The sequence below is a fragment of the Ahaetulla prasina genome, chromosome 11 (genome assembly GCF_028640845.1).
Source record: "Ahaetulla prasina isolate Xishuangbanna chromosome 11, ASM2864084v1, whole genome shotgun sequence".
Lineage (NCBI taxonomy): Eukaryota > Metazoa > Chordata > Lepidosauria > Squamata > Colubridae > Ahaetulla > Ahaetulla prasina.
Window position 1 is genome coordinate 22,972,552 of NC_080549.1, and position 25,958 is coordinate 22,998,509.

Below are 25,958 nucleotides of genomic sequence, written 5' to 3' on the forward strand. Positions count from 1 at the left end.
TAAATATTTTAAAATAGTTCAGTTGCTTGATGTCCTTTATGGAGTCATCTAGAACCAGTTGGAGGCAATGGTTCAAGCAGTGCCATATTACGATGTTTGGGAACTCTTTCTCTAGTCTAGTGCTCACTCCAGATTTTCTCCCAAGCATAACGCTGGCACCATCAGAGCAAAATGCTATTAAATGTTTTTGCAGATATTTCATAATAAATCCAACTTTATATAAACTTCCCATCACTGAAGAACATGTTGTCTCTGCATCTTCCAATTCCACAAGCTCAACAAAAACTGTTGTTGGATTATCTGAATCCTCAACTTTTACAAAAACTATCACAACTGGTTTGCATGAAAGTGTTGAGGCATCGTCAATTATCAAACATACTTTTAGGTTCTCCCCCAATAACGCTACTAAACATTTCGGTTTTAATTTAGTTTGCAATGAAAGCAACTATTTTCACTGCAGTTGACCGTGAATGCAATCCTATTCCCAGTTTTACTTCTACTGTACTTAGCAATTCTACCACTCCTTCTATGTCTGAGAATGGTTTACAACTTTGTGCCGGACTGTAAAACTAAGAAAATCTCTATGAGTAGTAGATAAATGTTTGTCAGTTGACCTATCTACTGATTTTGTGATCGCATCCAGCTCCTGTTGTTTTAGGCTGTCTCTGCAAATCGTGTGAGAATTTAATGTAAAACGTTCTTTCATTTTTTTCCCATGAGATGCTTGCTGTACCTCTTCACTTATCCCTGCCACCTCAATCTTGAAGTATTTCCATTCTCTGGAAATATGAATGCCTTTCTCAAATGCGAATTCATGTTCTGCGCAGTACTTACAACCTAACTTTTTGTGTGCAACTTCCAGATCATCATACTTCTCTTGAAAGTTTCTGTATTGCTGAAATGTCCAGCAGAAGATCAGGAAGACTTTCAGTTGAGGAGACTGACTTGCTGCTTTCTCCACATTCAAGTGGTGGCTGTGGTACTTGTGGTGCAGGTGCTTCTGATGGTTTTGAATCCAATTCTGTTGTATCTGATTGTTCCAGTCTTGGTTTCTTGGTAAAGAAAGAGGTCATACTACTTTGCTTTTCATCCTGTTAAAACACTACAGCAAAAGAAAAGAAACAATATTATGTTTTGGACTTGATTGTGGTTGTAAGCCAAGGACTAAAGGCAACAGAAGGGATTTCTGTTTTCACCCAACAATGTACAGTCTTTTCAGGATGTGTTCAGGGTCCAACAAACGAAGATAAAGTGTTTCAGCCAAGAAGTTAGATCAAGAAGAAAGGGTACATTCACAGAGCAATACTGAATTCTTTTTCATGAAATTTATTCACCAGCTCAAAGAACAGGAATATATGAAGTAGACTGAGTATTTAGGTCAATACAAGTCAAGTAGCTATTCAAGAGTTAGTGGTGTAACCATGGTTAGAAGCAATGGTAAAGCAAGATATGGATTTAAAACCAGAAATATTTTGTTGGGTATTTTAAAGGGAATACAATACATATTTATTTGTACACATGTTAACAGCTGCTAGAATTGTGTTTGCACAACAGTGGAAAAACAAAGATATGAAAATGAATAAAAACAATATTAGAATGTGCAGAAATGAATAAAGTAAAAATTTAAATCAAGGAGAAGGCACTGATTACTTTTTAACATGGGGTTTGTTTTATCAATGGCTAACTAACAGAAGTTAGAAATCTAAAAGTATACAAGAAAACATTAATTATATAAGGAGAGTTCGCTAAAAATGGATAAGCACATAGTATTAGTATTTGATTATGATTAATGTGTAGATAACTGCAGGACCATACACCCCAGCCCCCCAAAACTGGAACAGTGCCAGGAAAATGTCAAAAGAATAACAACAGTTGTCCCCCCAAAAGACTGCAGATAAAACCAGTTTTTTCCCTAACCTTAAGGACAGGAAAGACAAAGCCACTAGAATAAAAACCATCATCAAGGCATTGTGGAAAGTATAGTACACCCCAAAAGGACAATGCCAGAAATCTCACAGCACCAGAAACCTCAGAAAACTTTATTAAGTCAGGACGAGTTATTATATATTATATGTATTATATGTTACATTTGTTAAATGAAAGAAGAGAGTTGAAATCCAGGAAAAAATTAAATGAGGAAGGAATTGAACTTGAATGGTGGGCATATCTCCAAGTACAATCAAAATACATGAAGGACAAAAAAGAATGGGGCATAAAAACAGAGCTAACTGTCAGCCTCCACTCCAACCTTCACTCTATTTGTGTTCTATGTGTGCAATTTGTATCCAGTTGTTAGATTGCAATGTCATTATGTTAATGTAAAATAGCCATGGACTTAAGATGTATACTATTCTATTCAGGTTAACAGAAGAGGGCCCTTTAAGAGTGTCGTCTGACATAAAAGAAGAAGGGATGGGAGAGGTAAGGTTTGAAATCAGCATGAACACCAGACGTGCGGGCTTTCCAACGAACCCTGCATTCCTGAGATGATAAACTGCCGGAGACCTTCGGAAGAAGATTACCCCGGGGGGGTGAGAAGGAGCTGGCATTGGACCAGCCCTGCCTGATCTTTTGTGGGGAGGAGGGACTAACAAGTAGATATGGGATGTTAGCCATATTTTGTCTCAAATTCAACTTTACATGGCTGTAGTCCAGATGTATTTAGTAAAAGTACTTTTCTTTATTTTCAAATGAAGTCAAGGTGTTTTCTTTCCTAAATATAATCAGAGACAGTCTGACATTAAGTTGAATCTCCACCATGTTGACCAACCAGGATTTACAATTAAATACCGAGGGGGTCGAAAAGAAAACTTCGATGGGAAGCCAGCCAGCTTCTGAATTTGAGGAGCCACCAGAACGTATTTCTACTGCTAGTCTTAATGCTGAACTGGAGGAATGCAGAGCTCGGTGGATGGAACAATTGGAGCTGGAAGAAAAAATGAGGCTGCCAGACTCTGAAGAGCCTTCCTCTGGAGTGACTACAAGGAGAAAGGAAAAGGGCAGGCTTTCAGATTGGAAGCAGAAGCAGGAAATCAGAGACAGACTCCAGTTGGGGAGGCACTGCATCTTTACCGTGAGGTGAAAGTAAGGCAAGCAGCTCACCAAAGGTATGAATCCCCTAGTCAGTCCTCCAAGTGGTGGGGGGGAGAAGAGGATGAAGGTACTGCTGGGGGAGCAGCTGGGGGAGTTTCCCAATGTGTAGTGGTTTTGGAAGAACCAGAGCCAGAAATCCCTTTCCCAGAGGCAGCTGAGTCGGATGGAGGGCGTACGCCACCTGCTGATCGAGTGAGGCTGTGCAGAGGAAGAAAAAAGCCAAAAATCCCCACCCCCCCCAACTGGGAAAGTCGATGGAGATGCCAAGGAGCTAGGGCTGTTCCTGGCATTAGTGGATAACCATATGATGGACTGGGGGGAAGAATATTGATCACAGGCAGCACAAATCAGAGCTGTGACCCAAAACCTAACTGGAAGAGCAGCTGCTTGGTTTGTGTCGTTATACAGCGGGCCCTCCCCCTTACTGCAAAACTATAAGTATTTCATGACTGCACTGAGGAGGAGGTTTGAGGACCCCCTGGCAGAGCAGAAGGCCAACGGCCAGATGAAAACCATCAGACAAGGGAGGAGACCAGTGGCTGACTACAACCAGAAGTTTATTGATCTGGTTCCCTTGATGAGAGGATGGTTGGAGGTGACCCTTGTGGACATTTACAAAGATGGCCTGAATGGGAATCTGTATGTGCTGTGCCAGGCACGGGCCTCTCCAACCACACTGTATGGCTGGTATACCCTGGCAGCGGAGATGGAAATCGAGCTGGCGAAGGATCATATTCGAGCAGAGCGCGCTGAAAGGCAAAACCCCGCCCAGTTCCCTAGAGGCCCTTCAAAGGATGCCCTTACTTCGGAGAGTGGGAGGCAATGTTTCACCGCCTGCTTCAGATGTGGAAAAGATGGCCACCAAGTGGCTGACTGCCTGGTGAAGCTGGTGCCAAAGACAACCCCTAGTGGTGGAAAGGGACCGGTAAAACCAACTACGAAGGCGTGAGAGCCGGCAAAGGCGTGAGTAGGTGGCCACTCCCATCGATGAGGAGCATGGGACGCCGACCAAGTCCAATGACAGCGAAACCACTTCCGACTCCGATGAAGATCTTCTGGTGAGTTGAGCTTCCGGTATGGCTCCGCTTCGTGGAGAAGCAGCTATGATTTAGCTGCTAACTCCCTAGTCAGTAGAGCTGTCAGGACATCGTAAATCTGGGTCCGACAGCTTGGAATTCTCTCCTTCGGGCAAAGAAGGAGAGATGAGCATTCAGGTTGAAGTTGAGACACCCTAATAATATTCTAAGGCTTACGGGGAGTTCTCCTTCATAGCCTGATAAGCTCCTGGCTGGGTGAGGCTTCTGCCTTTATGGCGGACAAACGAAGAGTCCAATTTTCACGGCTGGAGTTGATTTATGATGTACTGTAACGTGGACTGAGCAGAAACTGGAGTTTTAACACTTGTTTATAAGAAGACTGCAAGCTCCTGAGGATATATTTGCTGCGAAGATAGAAGAGAAGAAAGCAAATGGCGGTTTTGTGGAATGTGTGTACTGGAAACGAAAGTTAAAGAAATGCTTACTAACAGCTAGTGTCGAAATAGAATATATATAGGAAGATACTGACTAAATGGAAGAAACGAGAATCTTATGATTTATATTTTTTCTTCTTCTTTGGGATTATAGTGATTTAGAAGAAAAGTTTTTTGAATTTTTCTTTTTTCTTTTTTCTTTTCTTTTTCTTGGTCCATTATTAAGCTTTTTTTTTTTTTTTTTTAAATGGCTTTTAAGCAAATAGTGCCAAAAGTCATTAAAAACTTTGAAATTTCCTCAGCTCAGATTCAAAAATTAAAAGAAGAAATTAAAAAGGAATTAAGAAATTCTTTACAGGAGTTTTTGGAGAGTCATCTTTTAGAAATAGATCAAAAATTTGATGAAACAGAGAAAGAGATGTTGGATTTTAAGGAAGTGGTGGAAGAGCAGAAGAGGGAAATGAAAATGGTAAATGAAAATGCGCAAATATTGAGTTCTTGTATTCAGATGGAGGATGATCTTGCAGAAATTAATAAAGCTAATTTAGAGTTGCAAAGGAAAATAGAAGAAATTCAAAAAAATCAAAACAATTGGAACTTAGATAATAAGATGGAAGATATACAGGCAAAGGTAGATAGGGCAGATGAAGAAAGAGTAATATTACAATATAGATTAATGGAATATGCTATAAGGGTGAGGGGGTTGAAACAAAATAGGAAGGAAAATTTAAAGGAGATTTTTACATGACCTTTGCCCAGATAAAGGTGTGGAGCGGAAGATTTTGAGACTAATATTGAAAGAATTTATCGTGTTAATTCTTGGTGGGCAAGACAAAATAGAGTACTGAGGGATGTGGTTATTTATTTTACAACTAAAAAGGTTAGGTATGAAATTTTGCAAGCCTTTTATAAAAATAAATTTCAAATATTGGGACAAGATATAAAAATGATGAAGGAAATTCCTCCTAAAATGTTAAGAAAGAGAAGAGAATTTGCTTTTTTAGTGGATGAGTTTAAGAAACATCAGATATATTTTAGATGGGAAGTCCCAATGGGTTTGTCAGTGAATTTTAGAGGCAGAAAGTATTTTCTTAATTCAGTTATGAAAGCGAGACATTTTTATATTAATGTTTTAAAGAGTGGGAATCCTTTGTTGTTAGATGCTAAGTTAATTGGTTTGGAAATGATGGAAAATAGAATGGGAGAGGGGAGGAATGTTTAAGATGTGAATATGATGATTATGGTTAATTTTTGGAATTGATTTGTTTAGGATATAAATTATAGGATTTTTGTTATTTGCTATTCGTATGGTATAAATCTATGGGATGATATTATTCAATTGTGAAGGATGGAAAGTGAAATTTATGAATTTAGATAATGTGGATGTAATGATTTTAACTGCTTACTGTTATATTGTGGATGTAGTTTAAATGATTATTTGTTTTAAATGATACGTTTATAGATAGTAAAAGTTATGAAGTTAAGCTGGAAATATTATATTTGAGAGATTTTATTTGAAATGATATTTGATTGATGGAGTAGTATTGGAAGATTGGATATTAAATCTTATGACAATTGAAGAAATATATAAGTGATGAAAATTTGAATTTGAGAAGCTGGATTGTAAATTAAGAAATGGACTTATGAAATTTGAAGGAATATACAAGTGGGTGAAAAAAAAATTGAACTTTAGAAGATGGACTAATTTTTAAAATGGACTGGAAGAAGAACGGACATTAAATGTTATGGCAATTGAAGAAATATATAAGTGATAAAAATTTGAGTTCGAGAAGATGGACTGTAATTTGAGAAATGGACTTATGAAATTTGAAGGAATATACAAGTGGGGAAAAAAATGAATTTGAGAAGATGGATTAATTTTAAAAATGGACTGTAAGAAGAAGTAATATGTGAAGTTGGTATTGCTTCTTTTCTTTTCTTTTTTTTATTATTCTTTCCTATCTTTTTATTTTTATTGTGAGGGGATCTAAAGTTTTAAATTTTTAAAGGTGGGAGGTTATGTATATTTTGTATACGTTAGTTTGTGATTGTTGGTCATAATACCCGGTATTTGCTCTGGGAAGTCTGGGAGGGGGGAAGGGGGAGGAGGGGGGAAGGGGGGAATTATACTTGGATTGATTATTAATGTACAGTAATTTTTGAAGATATGAAATTAAAAATTTTAAATGATATTGGGGATGCTCGACTGCCATTTCAGGAAGAAAAGGAGAGAGGAGTAGAAGGAGGGAAGAAAGTAGATAGGAAAGAGTAGAGAAGGAGGAGGGAAATAAAGAAGGTTAGATAGGGTGGAAGAAGGGAGGAGTGGAGAAGGAGGAGAGGAAGTAGTAAAGTGAAGGAGATGAAGGATGGGAAAGTAGTAGAGGGTAGAGAGGGAGGTTGTGAAGAAAGGAAGTGGCAATCGGGCAGGCCTGAATCAGTAATAAATAAAAATTAATGATTAATGATGGATAATAGTTTGTACATAAATATGATGTTGGAAAATGGAAATAAAAATTATTTATAAAAAAGAAGAAGAAGATCTTCTGGTGAGTTGGAAACGGGGCCCTTTGACAATCCCGGTCAAACTGCATGTCCCTTCCTCGGGAAATAAAGGGGAAATGCTAGTGCTCCTAGACTCCGGGTGTACCAGGTGCATCATCAGCCCCGAAGTAGTTGAGAAAATGGAATTAAAACTAAAAACTTTGAATGGGCCTATAGCATTTTGCCAGTTGGATGGCTCTGTAGCAGGGGGAGGCTCCGCCCACTTTGTAATGGAACCCATAGAAATGACGATGGGAGACCATCGGGAGGTCCTAAATTTTATAGTAGCCCCGGGAATGGACCAGCCTCTGCTGCTAGGCCTCTCATGGTTCCAAAAATGGAACCCATGTATTAACTGGAAGATGGGGGTTTTACACTTTCGCTCCAAAGTACCAAAAGTGGAAGAAAGAAACACTAGGGGCGAGTCTGCCATGCCCCGTGACGTGATGGGGGCAATGATGGAACAGATAGAAGGGGAGGAGAGGATCCTCAAAGAATACTGGGACTTACGAGAAGTCTTTAGTGAAAAGGCATCAGATGTTCTACCCCCCATAGGCCTACTGACTGTGCAATAGACATACTCCCGGGGTAAAGCTTCCAAAACCGAAAGCTTACCCCATGACCCAGAAAGAATTGGGGGAATTATGCAAATTTATAGAAAAAAATCTAGAGCGGGGGTTCATTCAACCGGCTAGGCCTTGAGTAGCTGCACTAGTGATGTTCCGAGAAAAGAAAGATAGCTCCTTTCGCCTCATTGTGGATTACAGGAATTTAAACGCAATCTACGCCGAAAAAGTATACCCCATGCCGCTCATGAAAGACATGTTGACCCATCTAGCGAAAGGGAAATTTTTTACCAAATTTGCCTCAATGATCCTGGCACAGCAGTGGGGGCTAATCCAACAGCTGACTGTTTTGGTTGGAAGTCAGAACAGCCTGTGGCATCCAAGGAGTGTCTGAGATTGCACGACTGGTATACAATGTCCATAGCTCTGGATAGAGAAATTCACCCACATTGCAAAGCCCCAGCTGAGAAGCACCTCGGAGGACTTTAGCTAGATGTTCACTTTCAAAGCCTGCTGAAGTCCCTCCCACTCAACCTGCAGGGGTGATTAAATGCTACCGTTGTGGACAAGTGGGTCATCAAGCTTCTGAGTGTCTGGCCCCTTTGCCAGTTCCACAACAACATCCAGCCACTGCCACCAGAGGCAGAAGGGCTCCACGAAAGCCCCCGGTTACCAATCCATTTGCCTGACAAGCCATAGAGGTTCCCCTCCCTATTGAAGAGAGTGAGGAACCTCCAGCCAAAGAAGCCCCTCCCAATGAGGCTAGCAGAGAAGACAACCCAATGGTGAATTCAGCCATCCCCTCCTTTTCAATTAAAGTGAAACTGGTGGAGCAAGGAGAAGTACCAGCAATAATAGATACAGACTGTACCAGATGTTTAATTGGGCTTCCAACTGTTGAACAATTAGGGATCAAAACAAGAGCCTTAAAGCATCCAATTAAGTTTCAACAGGTGGATGGGATGTTAACTAAAGGAGTCCCAGCCACCCAAATTACTGAACTAGTTAGATTGGAATTTGGAAGACATTGTGAACTTATACAATTTATAGTAGTGCCAAAGATGTCAGAGTCTGTCATATTAGGCCTTGCTTGGCTTGACAAATGGGCCCCCACCATTAAATGGGAAGATGGATACTGGAAAATCATCATTGGCATCAGACCTATGCCCCCTGTCCTTCCTCCCAAGAGACTGCCAACCCATAGGGGCCAGCCGCCAGAAATAGCAGCCACCGTTTCAGACATGCCTCCAGGCAAACCCCAGATTAATAATAATAATAATAATAATAATAATAATAATAATAATAATAATAATAATAATAATAATAATAATAATAATAATAATAATAATAATAATAATAATATTTTAATTTTTATACCGCCCTTCTCCCGAAGGACTCAGGGCGGTGAACAGCCAAGTAAAAACAGTACAATATATTACAATAAAAGCTATTTAAAAAACTTATTCAATGTGGCCTAAATTTAAATATAAAATACATAATATAAAATATAAAATAAACCCCCTTTAAAACAAATTAAAAACCCCTATCAAGCCAGTCCTGCTCGGAAGAATAGGTACGTCTTCAGCTCGCGGCGAAAAGTCCGGAGGTCAGGAAGTTGTCGAAGTCCTGGGGGAAGCTCATTCCAGAGGGTAGGTGCCCCCACAGAGAAGGCTCTCCCCCTGGGGGTCGCCAGCCGACACTGTTTGGCTGACGGCACCCTGAGGAGACCCTCTCTATGGGAGCGTACCGGTCGGTGGGAGGCATGTGGTAGCAGAAGGCGGTCCCGAAGATATCCCGGTCCTATGCCATGGAGCGCTTTAAAGGTGATAACCAACACCTTGAAGTGCACCCGGAAGACTATAGGTAGCCAGTGCAGCCTGCGCAGGATTGGTGTTATATGGGAGCAACGAGTGACTCCCTCTATCACCCACGTGGCTGCATTCTGGACCAACTGAAGCCTCCGGGTGCTCCTCAAGGGGAGCCCCATGTAGAGAGCATTGCAGTAGTCCAGGCGAGAAGTGACGAGGGCGTGAGTGACCGTGCATAAGGCATCCCGATCTAGAAAGGGGCGCAACTGACGGACCAGGCGAACCTGGTAAAAGGCTCTCCTGGAGACGGTCGCCAAATGATCTTCAAAGGACAACCGTTCATCCAGGAGAACACCCAGATTGCGCACCCTCTCCATTGGGGCCAATAATTCGCCTCCAACAGTCAGCCGCGGTTGCAGCTGGCTGTACCGGGATGCCGGCATCCACAGCCACTCAGTCTTGGAGGGGTTGAGCTTGAGCCTGTTTCTCCCCATCCAGACCCGCCTGGCTTCCAAACACCGAGACAACCCTTTGACAGCTTCATTGGGGTGGTCAGGGGTGGAAATGTACAGCTGGGTGTCATCCGCGTACAGTTGATAACTCACCCCAAAACCACTGATGACCTCACCCAGCGGCTTCATATAGATGTTGAACAGGAGAGGCAAGAGACCGACCCCTGTGGCACCCCACAAAGGAGGCGCCTTGAGGTCGATCTCTGCCCCCCTGCCAACACCGTCTGCGATCGGTTGGAGAGATAGGACGAGAACCACCGAAACACGGTGCCTCCCACTCCTAAACTCCCCAACCGTCACAGCAGGATACCATGGTCGATGGTATCGAAAGCCGCTGAGAGATCTAGGAGAACCAGGGCAGAGGAATAACCCCTATCCCGGGCCCTCCAGAGGTCATCCACCAACGCGACCAAAGCTGTCTCTGTGCTGTACCCGGGTCGGAAACCGGACTGGAACGGGTCTAGATAGACAGATTCATCCAGGTACTGGGGTAACTGATGTGCCACCACACTCTCAACAACCTTCGCCACAAAGCGAAGGTTGGAAACTGGACAATAGTTACAGTTATATAGTTATATATATATATATAATATAGTTATATTCCTAAGGAATATATGAATTTAGCTGAAGCATTTAGCGAGGAGGAGTGTAACATTCTCCCACCCTCATCAAGCCACAGATTGTGCCATTTAATTAGAACCTGGAGCCAAGTTGCCAAAACCCAGGATGTACTCCATGATGCCTGTGGAAATGACCAAGTTGAGGAAGTACATCAACACCAACTTGGCCAGAGGGTTCATCAAGCCAGCAAAATCTAGAATGGCCACCCCTGGATTGTTTAAGGAGAAGAAAGATGGGGGCTGAGATTATGCATTGACGTTAAGGTCATTTGCATACAAAATAACTCTCCCCTACTCCAATGAAGGACTTGCTGAACCACTTGTCAAAAGGCAAGATTTTCACCAAGGTAGATCTAAGGGAAGCCTATTACAGAGTCCACATAAAGGAGAAAGCCAAATGGAAAACAGCTTTTAAGTGGGCAGTTTCCAATTCCGGGTCATGCCTTTTGGACTTCAAGGGGACCCCTCAGCCTTCATGCAACTGATATCAGGCCTGGAAGCCATATTACCTTGGTGCCTTCAGGATCCAGGCCTGCCACAATCCTACCATGGGAAGTTGAGAGGGGGGGATTGCATGAGTGAAGTAGAATTAGCCATAATAAAACTTTGCAGAGAAGTTCAAGGCCATGGGCTTCGGGAGCTGTGCTGAAAAGAAAGTGGAGGTTGTCTTCTCTACCTGAAGGAATTGATTGGAGCAGTGGTGGACATGTGGGAGAAGTGGGCAAGGTCTTGAACTTTCTTTTGGGTGAGGAAAACCAGGAAGCTCTCAGATTTGGGTTTTCCCAGATGTGCCAATATGACATCCCTAATAAAAGTTAGCTTTGAGGAATTGCTAGCCTTGGAGTTTAATTTCTGTATATATATACTTTATTGAACTTTTTTACATTAAAAGCATTAAAAAAAGGAAAAAGAAAAGCTTATATCATTTAACAGCTATTTGTGGTGTTTTTCATCTAACAATAATCCGTGCAATAATGACAAACATTAAATTATACATATTTATGTTCTTATTTTATCTATTGATTATGCTTAGTAACCAAATATTCCTATCTCCTTTCCATCCATCCATACCACCGTTCCCATATCCCATATACCATAAAATACTGATGTCTCTTTATCCTTCAGACTCAGAGCTAGTTTGTCCATTTCTGCGCAATTCATAATCTTTTGTATAATAAGTCTCTCTGAGGGCACACATGGCTGTTTCCAACATTGAGCAAAGGCCATAGCAGCAGTTAATTTATTTATTTATTTATTTATTTTATTAGATTTTTATACCGCCCTTCTCCCGAAGGACTCAGCCAAAATAAAATCCACAATATACACAATTAAAACAGAATTTAAAACAGAGCATATTACAAAAGTGGCCAACATTTAAAAAGTTTAAAACACTAAAATTAATAAATAACCCCAATTAAAATTTAGTAAAACTTTTAAGCCAGTCCCGCTTGAATAAATAGATGCGTTTTCAGCTCACGGCGAAAAGTCCGAAGATCAGGCACTTGGCGTAAGCCAGGGGGAAGTTCGTTCCAAAGCGTAGGAGCTCCAACAGAGAAGGCCCTACTCCTGGGGGCCGCCAGCCGACATTGTTTGGCTGACGGCACCCTGAGAAGACCCTCTCTGTGTGAGCGTACGGGTCGGTGGGAGGCATGAGGTAACAGCAGGCAGTCCCGTAAGTACCTGGGCCCTAAGCCATGGAGCGCTTTAAAGGTGGTAACCAGAATCTTAAAGCGCACCCGAAAGACTACAGGAAGCCAGTGCAGACTGCACAGTAGTGGTGTTACATGGGAGCAACGAGTGGCTCCCGTTACTACTCGCGCAGCTGCATTCTGGACTAGCTACAGCCTCCGGGTGCACTTCAAGGGCAGCCCCATGTAGAGAGCATTGCAATAATCCAAACGAGACGTGACCAGAGTGTGAGTGACCAGAGCGTGAGCTTCCCGGTCAAGGAAGGCGAACCAAGCGTACTTGGTGAAAGGCCCTCCTGGAGACGGCCGCCACATGATCATCAAATGACAGCCGCCCATCCAGGAGGACACCCAAGTTGCGCACCCTTTCCATTGGGGCCAATAACTCGCCCCCAACAGTCAGCCACGGTTGCAGCTGACTGTACTGGGGTGCCGGCATCCACAGCCACTCCGTCTTGGAGGGATTGAGCTTGAGTTTGTTTCTCCCCATCCAGACCCGTACGGCTTCCAAGCACCAGGACAGCATTTCGACAGCTTCGTTGGGGTGGTCCGGGGTGGAAAAGTACAGCTGAGTATCATCAGCGTACAGATGGTAACTCACCCCGAAACCACTGATGACCTCGCCCAGCGGCTTCATATAGATGTTGAACAGGAGAGGCGAGAGAATCGACCCCTGAGGCACCCCACAAGTAAGGCACCTCGCGGACGATCTCTGCCCCCCTGTCAACACCGTCTGCGACCGGTCGGAGAGATAGGAGGAGAACCACCGATAAACGGTGCCTCCCACTCCCAAACTCTCCAACCGGTGCAGCAAGATACCATGGTCGATGGTATCAAAAGCCGCTGAGAGGTCTAATAGGACCAGGGCAGAGGAACAACCCCTATCCCTGGCCCTCCAGAGGTCATCCACCAACGCGACCAAAGCTGTCTCTGTACTATGACCGGGCCGGAAGCCGGACTGGAATGGGTCTAGATAGACAGCTTCATCCAGGTACTGGGGAAGCTGCCATGCAACTACACTCTCTACAACCTTTGCCACAAAGCAAAGGTTGGAGACTGGACGGTAATTCCCCAAAATAGCCGGATCCAGGGAAGGCTTCTTGAGGAGGGGTCTCACCACCGTCTCTTTCAAGGCAGCGGGGAAAACCCCTTCCACCAATGAAGCATTTATAATTCCCCGGAGCCAGCCTCGTGTCACTTCCTGAGTAGCCAGTACTAGCCAGGAGAGACATGGGTCCAGTAAACATGTAGTTGCATGTAACCTCCCCAGCAACCTGTCCACGTCCTCGAGAGCCACAGAATCAAACTCATCCCAAACCACCTCAACAAGATGTGTCTCCATCATCTCGCTTGGATCATCGCAATTTTGGTCCAAACTATCCCGAAGCTGAATGATTTTATCGTATAGATAACCGTTAAACTCCTCAGCATGTCCCTGTAAGGGGTCGTCCCGTCCCTCCTGATGAAGGAGGGAACGGGTCACCCAAAACAAGGTGGCCGGGTGGTTATCTGCCGATGCAATGAGGGTGGAAACATAAGAACGTTTTGCCTCCTTCATTGCCACTAGGTAGGCCTTAGTAAAAGACCTCACTAGTGTCCGATCAGCCTCGGAATGGCTAGACTTCCAGGTGCTCTCTAGGTGTCTTCTCCGGCGTTTCATCTCCCTCAGCTCCTCGGAAAACCAAGGAACCAGTTGAGATCTACGCCGGGTCAGAGGCCGCAAAGGCACGACACGGTCCAAAGCCCCAGCCGCAGCCCGTTCCCAGGCCGCAACTAGTTCTTCAGTCGTGCTGTGGGCAAGATCCTCAGGGAACGGCCCAAGCTCCATCCGGAACCTTTCAGGGTCCATCAGGCGCCTGGGACGGAACCAACGCATTGGCTTTGTCTCCCGGCGGTGGTGAGGGGCGGTCTGAAAGTCTAGGCAAAGGAGAAAATGATCTGACCATGACACCGGTTCCATCACTAAATCTCCTAATTCCAGATCATTAAACCACTGTCCAGAGATAAAAATCAAGTCTAGTGCGCCTCCCCCAATGTGTGTAGGGCCATCATTTACTTGAATCAGGTCCAAGGCCGTCATATATGTATATGTATATGTAGTATTAAATATTTTAATACTACATACTTAATATTTTATACTACATAAATACTACATACTAAATACTTAAATATTTTATACTCTTCAAGTATTTTTTTAAAAAAATCCCCAATAAAAAAAGTTCAGGTTCTAGATCCAATTGTTCATTCGTGATTTCTTGTAGCTACTTTTTAATTTTTAACCAATATTTACGTGATTCGGGGCAGGACCACCACATATGGTAATATGTTCCCTCTTTATTTTTACATTTCCAGCATTTGGGAGACATTTTGGGATACATTTTCACTAGTCTCGAAGGTGGCAGGTGCCACCTGTAGAACATTTTATATGCATTTTCTTTGTATGCTGCTGATTTTGTTAGTTTATAATTTCTGTTCCATATTTTCTCCCAATCTGATAAATTTATATTATGTCCAATATTTTGACCCCATGCAATCATACATCCTTTCACTACTTCTTCTTCCAATTCTACTTCCAGCAAGTATTTATAAATTTGGGTAATATTTTTTTTGTCTGGCCCTAGTAAAATTTTATCTAATTGCTGTGGTTTAAGATATATTCCATATTCTTTTATATCTTGTTTGTATTGATTTTGTAACTGATAGGCCCACCAGTCAACCCGTAGTCCTTGTTCTTGGAGGTCCTGTAGTGTTTTTAATTTTCCATGAATATCTAATAGATCTTTATATTTTAGCATTTTATTCAAATCTAAATTATTTGGGTGAATCATCGCTTCCATTGTGGATAGCCAAATTGGGATTTTTATATAGTGTTTCTTTTTAACTTTAATCCAATTGTTTATTAGGGAATCTCTAATCAAATGTCTGTGGAAATCTTGTTGTTTCGTATGGCCTGTTTCCCACAGGAAGGCATGCCATCCTCTCTGTAGGTCGTGGCCTTCTATAGCTAGTATTCTTTTATTCTTTAAATTGATCCAGTCTTTTAACCAAACTAGTGTTGCTGCACTATAATATAATTCCCAATTTGGTAATCCAAATCCTCCTCTGCTCTTCATATCTTGCAGATATTTCATTTTTATTCTAGGTTTGTTCCCCTGCCAAATAAATTTTCCAATTGTTTTATTAAGGTCATTAAAAAAGATCTTTTCTAATTTGACTGGAACAGTCTGAAACAAATATAGGAATTTTGGTAGTATGGACATCTTTACGGCTGCTATTCTTCCTAATAGTGACAGCTGCATCTTCTTCCACAATTCTAAATCTTTTTTTTTGTTTCTTGTAATAATTTGTTGTAATTATTCTCCTTTATTGCTTTGCAATGCGCTGTCAACCATATCCCTAGGTATTTGATTTTTCTTGTTGTTTGAAGTCCAAGTGATCTTTCCAGTCCTATTGTTTGTGGTTCTGTTAAATTTTTCAGTAGAAGTTTTTCTTTCTACTGTGCTGAAAGTTGAAATAGAAGTAATAGAACAAAGAATTCAAGAGACCCAAATGGGTGTGAAAGCTGAGGTGACCCCAGTGATGTTACCATCTAAAGAACATCCACAAGAACAAAGAGTGACGCGGGGAGCCCTTAAGCATAAAGAAAAGGAACAACAAACTCAGAGTAAAGGTCAGGATTCTGCTACAGAAGTGATGGGAGGAGCAAGGACGAAGATACGGGAGGAGGATCTTCAGCTGATTGTTCAAAAGCTTCAGGAGGCCAGTAATGGCAAATAAAATTCTGACCTGGAATGTTAATGGTTTGAATTCAACTCAGAAGAGAAGAAAAATATTTCATTATTTGAAACAATTTAGAAATGATGTGATTTGCCTACAAGAAACATATATTAAATCATCAGATAATAAATACTTAATAAACTCAAAATTAGGTAAACATTTTGCTCCCTCAGCTTTGGATAAGAAAAATGGTTTAGTAGTATATTTGAGAAAAGATATACCAGCCAAGTTAATAGAGGCAGATACTCACGGAAAATATATTGCCATTGAACTTATATTAGAAACAAAAAAGACGCTTTTGCTTGGCACCCAATCAGCAACAAGGAAAATTTTACAGAATGTTGTATGACAAGTTGATTCTATGGGATTATAAACTGTGTATTATATTAGGAGATTGGAATGGAGTAATAGATACACAAAAGGACAAGAGAATTTCTTCTAAGAAGATAACTGCACAAAGCTGCCTAAATCCTTTTTTGAGATGATAGAAGATTTTGAGTTGAGAGATGTATGGAGACTGCGGAACTTGGAGGAAAGAGACTATACTTTTTTCTCTGATAGGCATCAATCCTTCTCACATATTGATTTTATTTTAACTTCTAATGATTTGCTTTCTAGGGTGAAGAAAACTAAGATATTTCCAAGATGTTTGTCTGATCATAGTCCTGTTTGGATGGAATTGCAATATGGAAAAGAAGGTAGAAGAACACGGAGATCAAATGAAAATTTGTTTAGATATCAGGATAATGTAAATCAATGTAAAAAGCAGATGAAAGAATTTTTTGATTATAATTTGAATAAGGAAACATCGATAGAAATGGTTTGGGACGCCAGTAAAGCTTTTATGAGAGATGTATTAATATATATTAATAATAGACAGAGAAATAAGCAACAAAGTCAGCATAGGTATCTAGAAGAGGAAATTTATAAGAAACAACAATTATTAATACATAATCCGCATGATCAAAAACTTAAAGATGCAATGAAGTTATTACAGAGTCAATTTAATATGATAATGGCTGATTAGGTGGCAACAAATAGACAATATGCCAAACATAATACTTTCTGTGTATAGTCTTTCAAATAAACAGAAATTTTTGCCATTTCTGCCTGATTCGATACTTTAAGTGTCCATTCTTCAATTGTAGGTAATTCTTCTTTCTTCCAATATTGAGCAATCAAAAGTCTTGCAGCTGTTATTAAGTTCAAAATCAATTTAGTCTCTATAGCTGTACAATCCATAATTATTCCTAGTAGAAAGAACTGCGGAGTAAACTTAATCTTCTTTTTCAGAATGTTCTGCATAATCCACCATACTTTAATCCAAAATGCTTTAACTTTTTTACAAGTCCACCATATATGGTAATAAGTGGCATCTTCACAATCGCATCTCCAACATTTAGCCTGTACATTAGGATACATACATTATTATTATTATTATTATTTATTGGATTTATAAACCGCCCTTCTCCCGAAGGACTCAGGGCGGTGTACAGCCAGGATAAAAAAGAACAATATACAGTTAAAATACAATTAAAAAACTTATTATACAGTATGGCCGAAATAATTAAGAATTAAGAATCTAAAAACCCCAATTAAAACCAGAGAAAAAATTTAAAATTTAAAATTAAACAATTTAAGAAAGCCCATACGAACAAACAAATATGTTTTCAGTTCAGCGAAAAGTCGAAGGTCAGAATTTAGCGTAAACCAGGGGAGTTCGTTCCAAGAGTGGGGGCCCCACAGAGAAGGATCTTCCTCTGGGGGCCGCCAGCCGACATTGTCTGGCGGACGGCACCCTGAGAAGGCCCTCTCTGTGCGAGCGTACGGGTCGGTGGGAGGCATGAGGTAACAGAAGGCGGTCCCGACAACTTTTTGGGGTCTAAATGCCATCTATAAAACATCTTATAAAAATTTTCTCTCATATTTTGCGCTTGTGTAAATTTAACATTCCTCACCCAAATTCTTTCCCAAGTTTCCAACATTATTGGTTGCTGAAAATTTTGTGTCCACATAGTTATACAATCCTTAACCAATTCAGTCTCTGAGTCTATTTCTAATAGTACATTATACAACCTCTTAATATGCTGTTGACCTTGATCTCTCATTTGTTTTAACAAATTATCCTCAGTTTGCCTAATACCTATTTTTTGATCTAATTTCCATTTTGCTTGTAATTGTCCATATTGAAACTGGCCTATAACTTCTGAAGAAATTATTTTGGTAATTAAACAATTAAAAATGGGGGAAACTCCTGGTACGGATGGGTTTACAGTTAGTTATTACAGGAATTTACAGGATGAGGTGTTAGGTCCACTTAAGGAATTATTTAATCAGATACAATTAGGAGGGGAATTCCCCCCTCATGGAGAACTTCTTTTATTTCATTGATACCAAAAGAGGAACAGGATTGTTTTAAAACTGGGAATTATAGGCCAATTTCACTTTTAAATAATGATTATAAGATTTTTGTTAAAATAATAGCTAACAGATTAATGTTAATTTTGCAGCGAAGAATTCATATTGATCAATCTGGATTTATAAAAGGGAGACAGATGAGGAATAATGTTAGGCAGATTGCTAATTTATTGGAGTATTTAGAAAAGAAAAATTTTATTCCAGCAGCATTTATTTTTCTTGATGCAGAGAAAGCTTTTGATCAATTGCATTGGGATTGGGGCCTCTGTGGCTCAGACTGCTAAGACAGTCTGTTATTAACACAGCTGCTTGCAATTACTGCAGGTTCTAGTCCCACCAGGCCCAAGGTTGACTCAGCCTTCCATCCTTTATAAGGTAGGTAAAATGAGGACCCAGATTGTTGGGGGCAATAAGTTGACTTTGTATATAAATATACAAATAGGATGAGACTATTGCTAACATAGTGTAAGCCGCCCTGAGTCTTCAGAGAAGGGTGGGATATAAATGCAATTTTTTTTAAAAAAAGAGTTTTCCTGGTTAGCTGCTGCACATATGGGACAACTCACTATGTAAGACTCAATGTCCTTCTTCAGGCCCAGCCACCAGAACTATCTTTTCAATAGATGTAGGGTTTTCACAAATCCAAAATGTCCAGCCACTTTGGCATCGTGGCAACACTTTAATATGGTCCCCCTTAAACTAGCAGGGACATATAGTTTAGCCACCACCCAGGCCAGACCATTGTGAATGGTACATTCATTTGAATGGGCTAGGAACCAGGCATCTGTTTTTAACGCCTCCTCCAAAAGCTCGGTCAGGTCATCTGGCAAGGATGCATCAGGCTTTACCTGGCCTCGGGTAACCGCTGGGGCTGCAAGCTGTTGCACCGGGACAATCAGATGAATCACATCAGTGCGGGCACTATTATACTGGGGCAAGCATGAAAGAGCATCCGCCAAGAAATTCTTTCCTCCCGCAATATAGTGCAAGGAGAAGTTAAATTGGTTAAAATACTGGGCCCACCGGGCTTGTTTTGGTGACAGTTTCCTGGGCGTTTTAAATCTTAAATATATATAACAACAGAGTTGGAAGGGACCTTGGAGGCCTTCTAGTCCAACCCCCTGCCCAGGCAGGAAACCCTACACCATCTCAGTCAGATGGTTATCCAACATTTTCTTAAAAATTTCCAGTGTTGAAGCATTCACAACTTCTGCAGGCAAGTCGTTCCACTTATTAATTGTTCTAACTGTCAGGAAATTTCTCCTTAGTTCTAAGTTGCTTCTTTCTTTGATCAGTTTCCACCCATTGCTTCTTGTTCTACCCTCAGGTGCTTTGGAGAACAGCCCGACTCCCTCTTCTTTGTGGCAACCCCTGAGATATTGGAACACTGCTATCATGTCTCCCCTAGTCCTTCTTTTTATTAAACTAGACATACCGAGTTCCTGCAACTGTTCTTCATATGTTTTACCCTCCAGTCCCCTAATCATCTTTGTTGCTCTTCTCTGCACTCTTTCTAGAGTCTCAACATCTTTTTTACATCGTGGCGACCAAAACTGGATGCAATATTCCAAGTGTGGCCTTAACAAGGCATTATAAAGTGGCACTAACACTTCATGTGATCTTGATTCTATCCCTCTGTTTATGCAGCCCAGAACTGTGTTGGCTTTTTTAGCAGCTGCTGCACACTGCTGGCTCATATCTAAATGGTTATCCACTAGGACTCCAAGATCCCTCTCATAGTTACTACTATTGAGTAAGGTACCACATATACGGTACCTGTGCATTTTGGGTTTTTTTTGCCTAAATGTAGAACCTTACTTTTTTCACTGTAGAATTTCATTTTGTTAGATAGCACCCAATATTCAAGTCTGTCAAGATCTTTCTGTAACTTGAGCCTATCTTCTGGAGTGTTGGCTATTCTTGCCAGCTTGGTGTCATCTGCAAATTTGATGAGTTCCCCATCTATCCCCTCGTCCAAGTCATTGATGAAGATGTTGAAGAGTACTGGGCCTAAAACAGAGCCTTGGGGTACTCCACTGCATACTTCCCTCCATGTGGATGTAGTTCCATTGAGGACTACATGTTGAGTGCGGTTGGTGTGCCAGTTACGAATCCATCTGGTGGTGGTGCTGTCTAACCCACATTTTCTACTTTGTCTAGTAGTAGGTTATGGTCTACTTTATCAAATGCTTTACTGAAGTCCAAGTAAATTATAGCGACAGCATTCCTCTGGTCTACTAATTTTGTCATTTTGTCAAAGAATGCGATAAGATTAGTCTGGCATGATCTGTTTTTGATAAACCCATATTGGCTTTTGGTTATTACTTTGTTTGCTTCTAGGTGTTCGGTGATTCGTTGCTTGATTATCTTTTCCAGAATCTTCCCCAGTATTGAGGTCAGGCTGATAGGTCTGTAGTTTCCTGGATCTGTTTTTTTTTCCTTTTTTGAAGATGGGAACTACATCAGCTCTTTTCCAGTCCTCTGGCAGCTCCCCTATGCTCCACGATCTTTGAAAGATATAGTTCAGTGGTTCTGAAATCACGTCTGCCAGTTCCTTCAGAACCTTGGGGTGTAATCCACCCAGTCCTGGTGATTTGAACTCATCTAGGGTAGACAGGTGTTCACTTACCATTTTCTTCCCTATTTTAACTTGTGTTTCTAATCTGTTTTTTGTAGTGCTGTTTTTGATAGGTTGTTTTTTCCTTTTCTGTAAAGACAGATGCATCTTCTTGCCACTTTCTCCCAGCAATGGGCCAATTGTTTCCTTGACTTTTTTCTTGTTTTTAACATGTTGGAAGAAGCTTTTTTTGTTATTTTTTACTTTTGTCGCTAGCATTTGTTCATTAGTGAGCCTTAGCTTTCCTCACTTCATCTTTACAGGCTCAGGCTATTTGCTGATATTCTGCCTTATTTATTTGCCCCTCTTTCCACTTTTTATATTTGTCCTTTTTGTCTTTCAAGGCTTCTAGATTCTTGTGATCAGTCCATACCTCAAACGGGTGTTTAGCTCCTTCCAGAAACTATCTCCATGTTAGAAGAGCCCAGAGAACAGCAAATGCCTCCTTCTCCCATGTAGCCCAGCTTCTTTCAGTATCCGTTAGTTTCCGAGAGGCATACGCACAAGGTTGTAACTTCCCTTCAATATTGCCAAAAGGCCTAGTTAAAATAATGTCTCCTCTGAGGCCAAGTGAGGGTTTTATTTTTAATAAGCTAGCAAAATTTGTGCATGATCCAGTGGTGGGTTTCAAATTTTTTTACTACCGGTTCTGTAGGTGTGGCTTGGTGGGTGTGACATGGCTTGGTAGGCGTGGTTTGATGGGCATGGCAGGGGAAGGATACTGTAAAATCTCTATTCCCACCCCACTCCAGGGGAAGGTTACTGCAAAATCCCCATTTCCTCCCAATCAGCTGAGACTTGGGAGGCAGAGAATAGATGGGGACGGGGCCAGTCAGAATTTTTACTACCAGTTCTCTGAACTATTCAAAATTTCCACTACCAGTTCTCCAGAACTAGTCAGAACCTGCTGAAACCCACCTTTGGCATGACCGTTTCAAAACAATAGACCTGGAAAGGAAGAAGGACCTCAGCTCTCCTGTCTGCATTTAGAAGTCCTACTTCAGATCAAGCTTTTGTGCATTTACTCAAGTGTAAAGAAAAACTGGAAGAGCTGCTTCACTTTATGTATTTCATAATTTGCTTCTAAATCTGGGAAGCAATTGTAAGGTAACATGGGTCAGTTTAACTATCCAATCATGCTAATCTAATTACCTTGGAAAATATTTCTTTTGTGCTTAAAATAGACTGGGACACAGGCAAGATTTTACAAAGTAGACATCCTTTTCCCTGGTTGATAAGTAATATCTTCCATAGAGAAGGAAGCATTTAAGAACTGAAGTATTATAGGATTGGGTTCACATATCCTCTTATTGCTGCATCAAATCGCTCAAATGCCCCTAAAGGTTAAGCAGTCAGCATTATGAGAGGAGGATTAGAAGGATTAAGTCTATGTTTTTGGTGCATACTTATAATAAAATAGGCAAAGTAAAAAAATAAAACCTTCTAAAACACTGTTAAAATACTGCTTATTTACTGAAGAGTCTGAGATTTTTAAATTTGCTATTGTATTATGATTTTTCCATTTCTCTATAAAGAGCTATCACAACAGCTACCATTTTAAAAAGTAATAATAAGACACAGAGATTTAAAAATGAAATAAAAGATTAAGTTAAATACTAGCAAAGTAGGCTGCATGGAAGAAGGGAAGAGTTCAAATCTCATCCATTTTTTCCCTCCTAAAACAAATTATATCTGTAATTTTCTACCACTAATGATTTAAATTGAATTTATGCCCAGGGCACCAATCATTTGCATAAATGATATTAAATTTTCATACAGTAATTGTTTTTTCATTTTGCTTTCTGTAGATACTGTTCTTGTGCAGCATAGGTCTCAAGGAGTAGGTGGATAAATTAATCAATCTGCCCTGTGACTGGATTAGAATAGAATAGAATAGAATAGAATAGAATAGAATAGAATAGAATAGAATAGAATAGAATAGAATAGAATAGAATAGAATTTGTATTGGCCAAGTGTGATTGGACATACAAGGAATTTGTCTTGATGCATATGCTCTCAAGAAAAGATACATTTATCAAGAATTCTAATGTCAGCTTTGGATGCCATACTAGGCCGAAGGCTTCCATGCACTGCCACAAATCTCCTCTGTGGGAAAGGAGGGGAGGAGGGTGGTAGTGCAAGGGATGATTAGACATAACATTTTTCTGCCGGTCAAGGTCAGGCTGGGTTCGCATCTGGAGAAGGAGTGGCTGGAGTGATGCTTCGACATGGGATGGTTGAGGATTGGAGCATATGACCAGCAGAGGGGTCGTGAGGTGGAGCTTTTGGGGTTTGTATTACTGAGGGATGAACCGGAATCCCCAGTTTTGGTTTTCATCCAACTGTGCAGTTTACCTATGCTAGTAAAAGAACTTTGAAAGATGTTGGTTTTGGAGTCTTTTCTGCAGGAGGGGTTTTCTGGAATGTTAACAATAAAGTGAAACTCCTTTTGAGCATGACGGTATCCCCCCTCTGTGGGGGGCTGTTAGGGGTGCTGGGCCCCAGCATCCACCTAAACCCTGAGGTAGTGCAAAAATCCAGTGAAAAAATGGAAGGAAAAGAAGAAGAAGTCCTAGAGGGGCCAGAGGCTCAGGAGCTCATTCTCCCCGTCGGAAGAGGTGGTGCTGAGCCTCGAAGATGCAGAAACCACTTGAGAGCTAGGAGCGTGGCAGCCCAAGGGATCTGATTCCTGGAGAAGTTGCCATTCTGACCTGACTCCTGAAAGGGGACCAGAGGTGAGATCTCCAGAAGAGCGGGGTTTTCCCAGGCGAGCGAAGTTCCCCCAACCTACTTTCCAATCACAATGGAGAACCGGAAAACCTGGGGGATCTGGAGATTCAATGGGATGGAGTCTGTCCACCCTCCTAAAATCCCAATTTTTTTAAAAAAATTTCATTTATATCCCGCCCTTCTCCGAAGACTCAGGGCAGCTTACACTATGTTAAGCAATAGTCTTCATCCATTTGTATATTATATACAAAGTCAACTTATTGCCCCCAACAATCTGGGTCCTCATTTTACCTACCTTATAAAGGATGGAAGGCTGAGTCAACCTTGGGCCTGGTGGGACTTGAACTTGCAGTAATTGCAAGCAGTAATTGCTTACAGGTCTCCCGGAAAGGTTTGAACGGTTGGAAGTTGGGAGCCACGTATTCCCCCCAAGCCTCCCTCAAGAAAAGTGGAACTTAGCCCAGCCTAGGTTCACCTTTCCCCCTCGCCAAGAGGGGGAAATTAGGGAGGCTCAAGTCCATTCAGAGGGCATCCCATCACCTCCCACGCACAGCAGGGAATTTACATGGCTGGAATTTACATGGTTGGGGGAATTTACATGGCTGGAATGCACCCAACACAAATGGCTTAGGGGGGGTGCAACCCCCCCTGACAGATGCTTTCCGCCTGCCAGGCCCAGCCCTCCCCCCTCCTGCTTCCATCCCCCACAGGCTGGGCATTCTACCCCAGACAAGGATGGGTCCAATGCCAGTGGCAGCCAGCTGCTTCTGCTCCTATTTTCCATGGATCTCCCTGGCTCTCATACGGCCCGTTAGCCAATACCTTACAAGGGATCTTGATCCAGCAGCCAGGGGGAATTCCACCCCCTCTGCAACTCAGCAACCAACTCCTGTCTCGACAGCTTTCCCCGCTCAGCAGGGGCCTGTCCAGCAACCTGCAGCAGCTGTCCCACAAATTCCTCCCAACTGCCAGCAGCCCCCCCTCCACTACCCTGACCAACCCCACCTCTCTTCAGAGCAACTTTTGACGGCACACCACACAAACTAGCTTACTTCCTCAACAGAATCTGGGCTCACGTAGATCAATTTGAAAATCAATACCAATCAGAAAGAGACTTAATAACTGTCATTTCTGAGGGCATGAATGAGGGAGAGGCCTCTGAATGGATTGCCCAGCTCCACAATGAATATGTTCCAGAATTGAATGACATTGCAGGGTTTGTTGCACTGCTCAGAACCAGATTTGAAGATGTGTCTGCGATACGATCATTCATTAAAAACTATGATACAAGGTAACAGACCCTTAAAAGATTTTGTATGGGACTTTAGACGAGTAGCAGGAAACCTCGGCCATTGGCCGAACTGCATTCTCCTCCACTATTTCAAAGAGGCAATCAATCAAGAAGTCAGAAAAGCATGTAGCATACGGGGGGTGCCTGAACAATTATGGGACTGGTACAACATGTCCATAGCTCTGGACAGAGAAATCAACCCCCTCCCCCACCTCTCGACCGAAAAACCTCCCCGAAGACCATTATCCAGGCCTCCCCTCTCAAAAACTGCAACCTATCAATCACCAATGGTTATAAAAGGCTACCGCTGTGGCATATTAGGACACCGAGCTTCGGCCTGCCTGGCTCCAGTCCCCATCCCACAACAGCGTCCAGAACTGCGGCCTGAGGAAAAAAACCTCCAAGAGGAAACCCAGACACCAGTCGATTTGCAAGACAAGCTGTGGATGTTCCCCTCCCCACTGAAGAAACCAACGCACCTCCGTCAGCTGAAACACCTCCCGATGACCCTGCCGGAGAAGATGACCTGATGGTGAGTGCACCCATTCCCCCCTTCGCTATCAAAATAAACTTAATAATTCCACTAACGGGGGAAAGGAAAGAAGTGCAAGCCATTATAGACACCGGCTGTACCAGATGTCTAATAGGGATGTCAGTTGTAAACCACCTAGGTATCAGAACACTATCCTTAAAACACCCAATAAAGTTCCACCAAGTCGATGGAACATTAATTGGCGGTGTCCCAGCCACCCAAATTACAGAGTTGATTGGCCTAGAGATTGGAAAACATCATGAATTTATAAGATTCATAGTAATTCCAAAAATG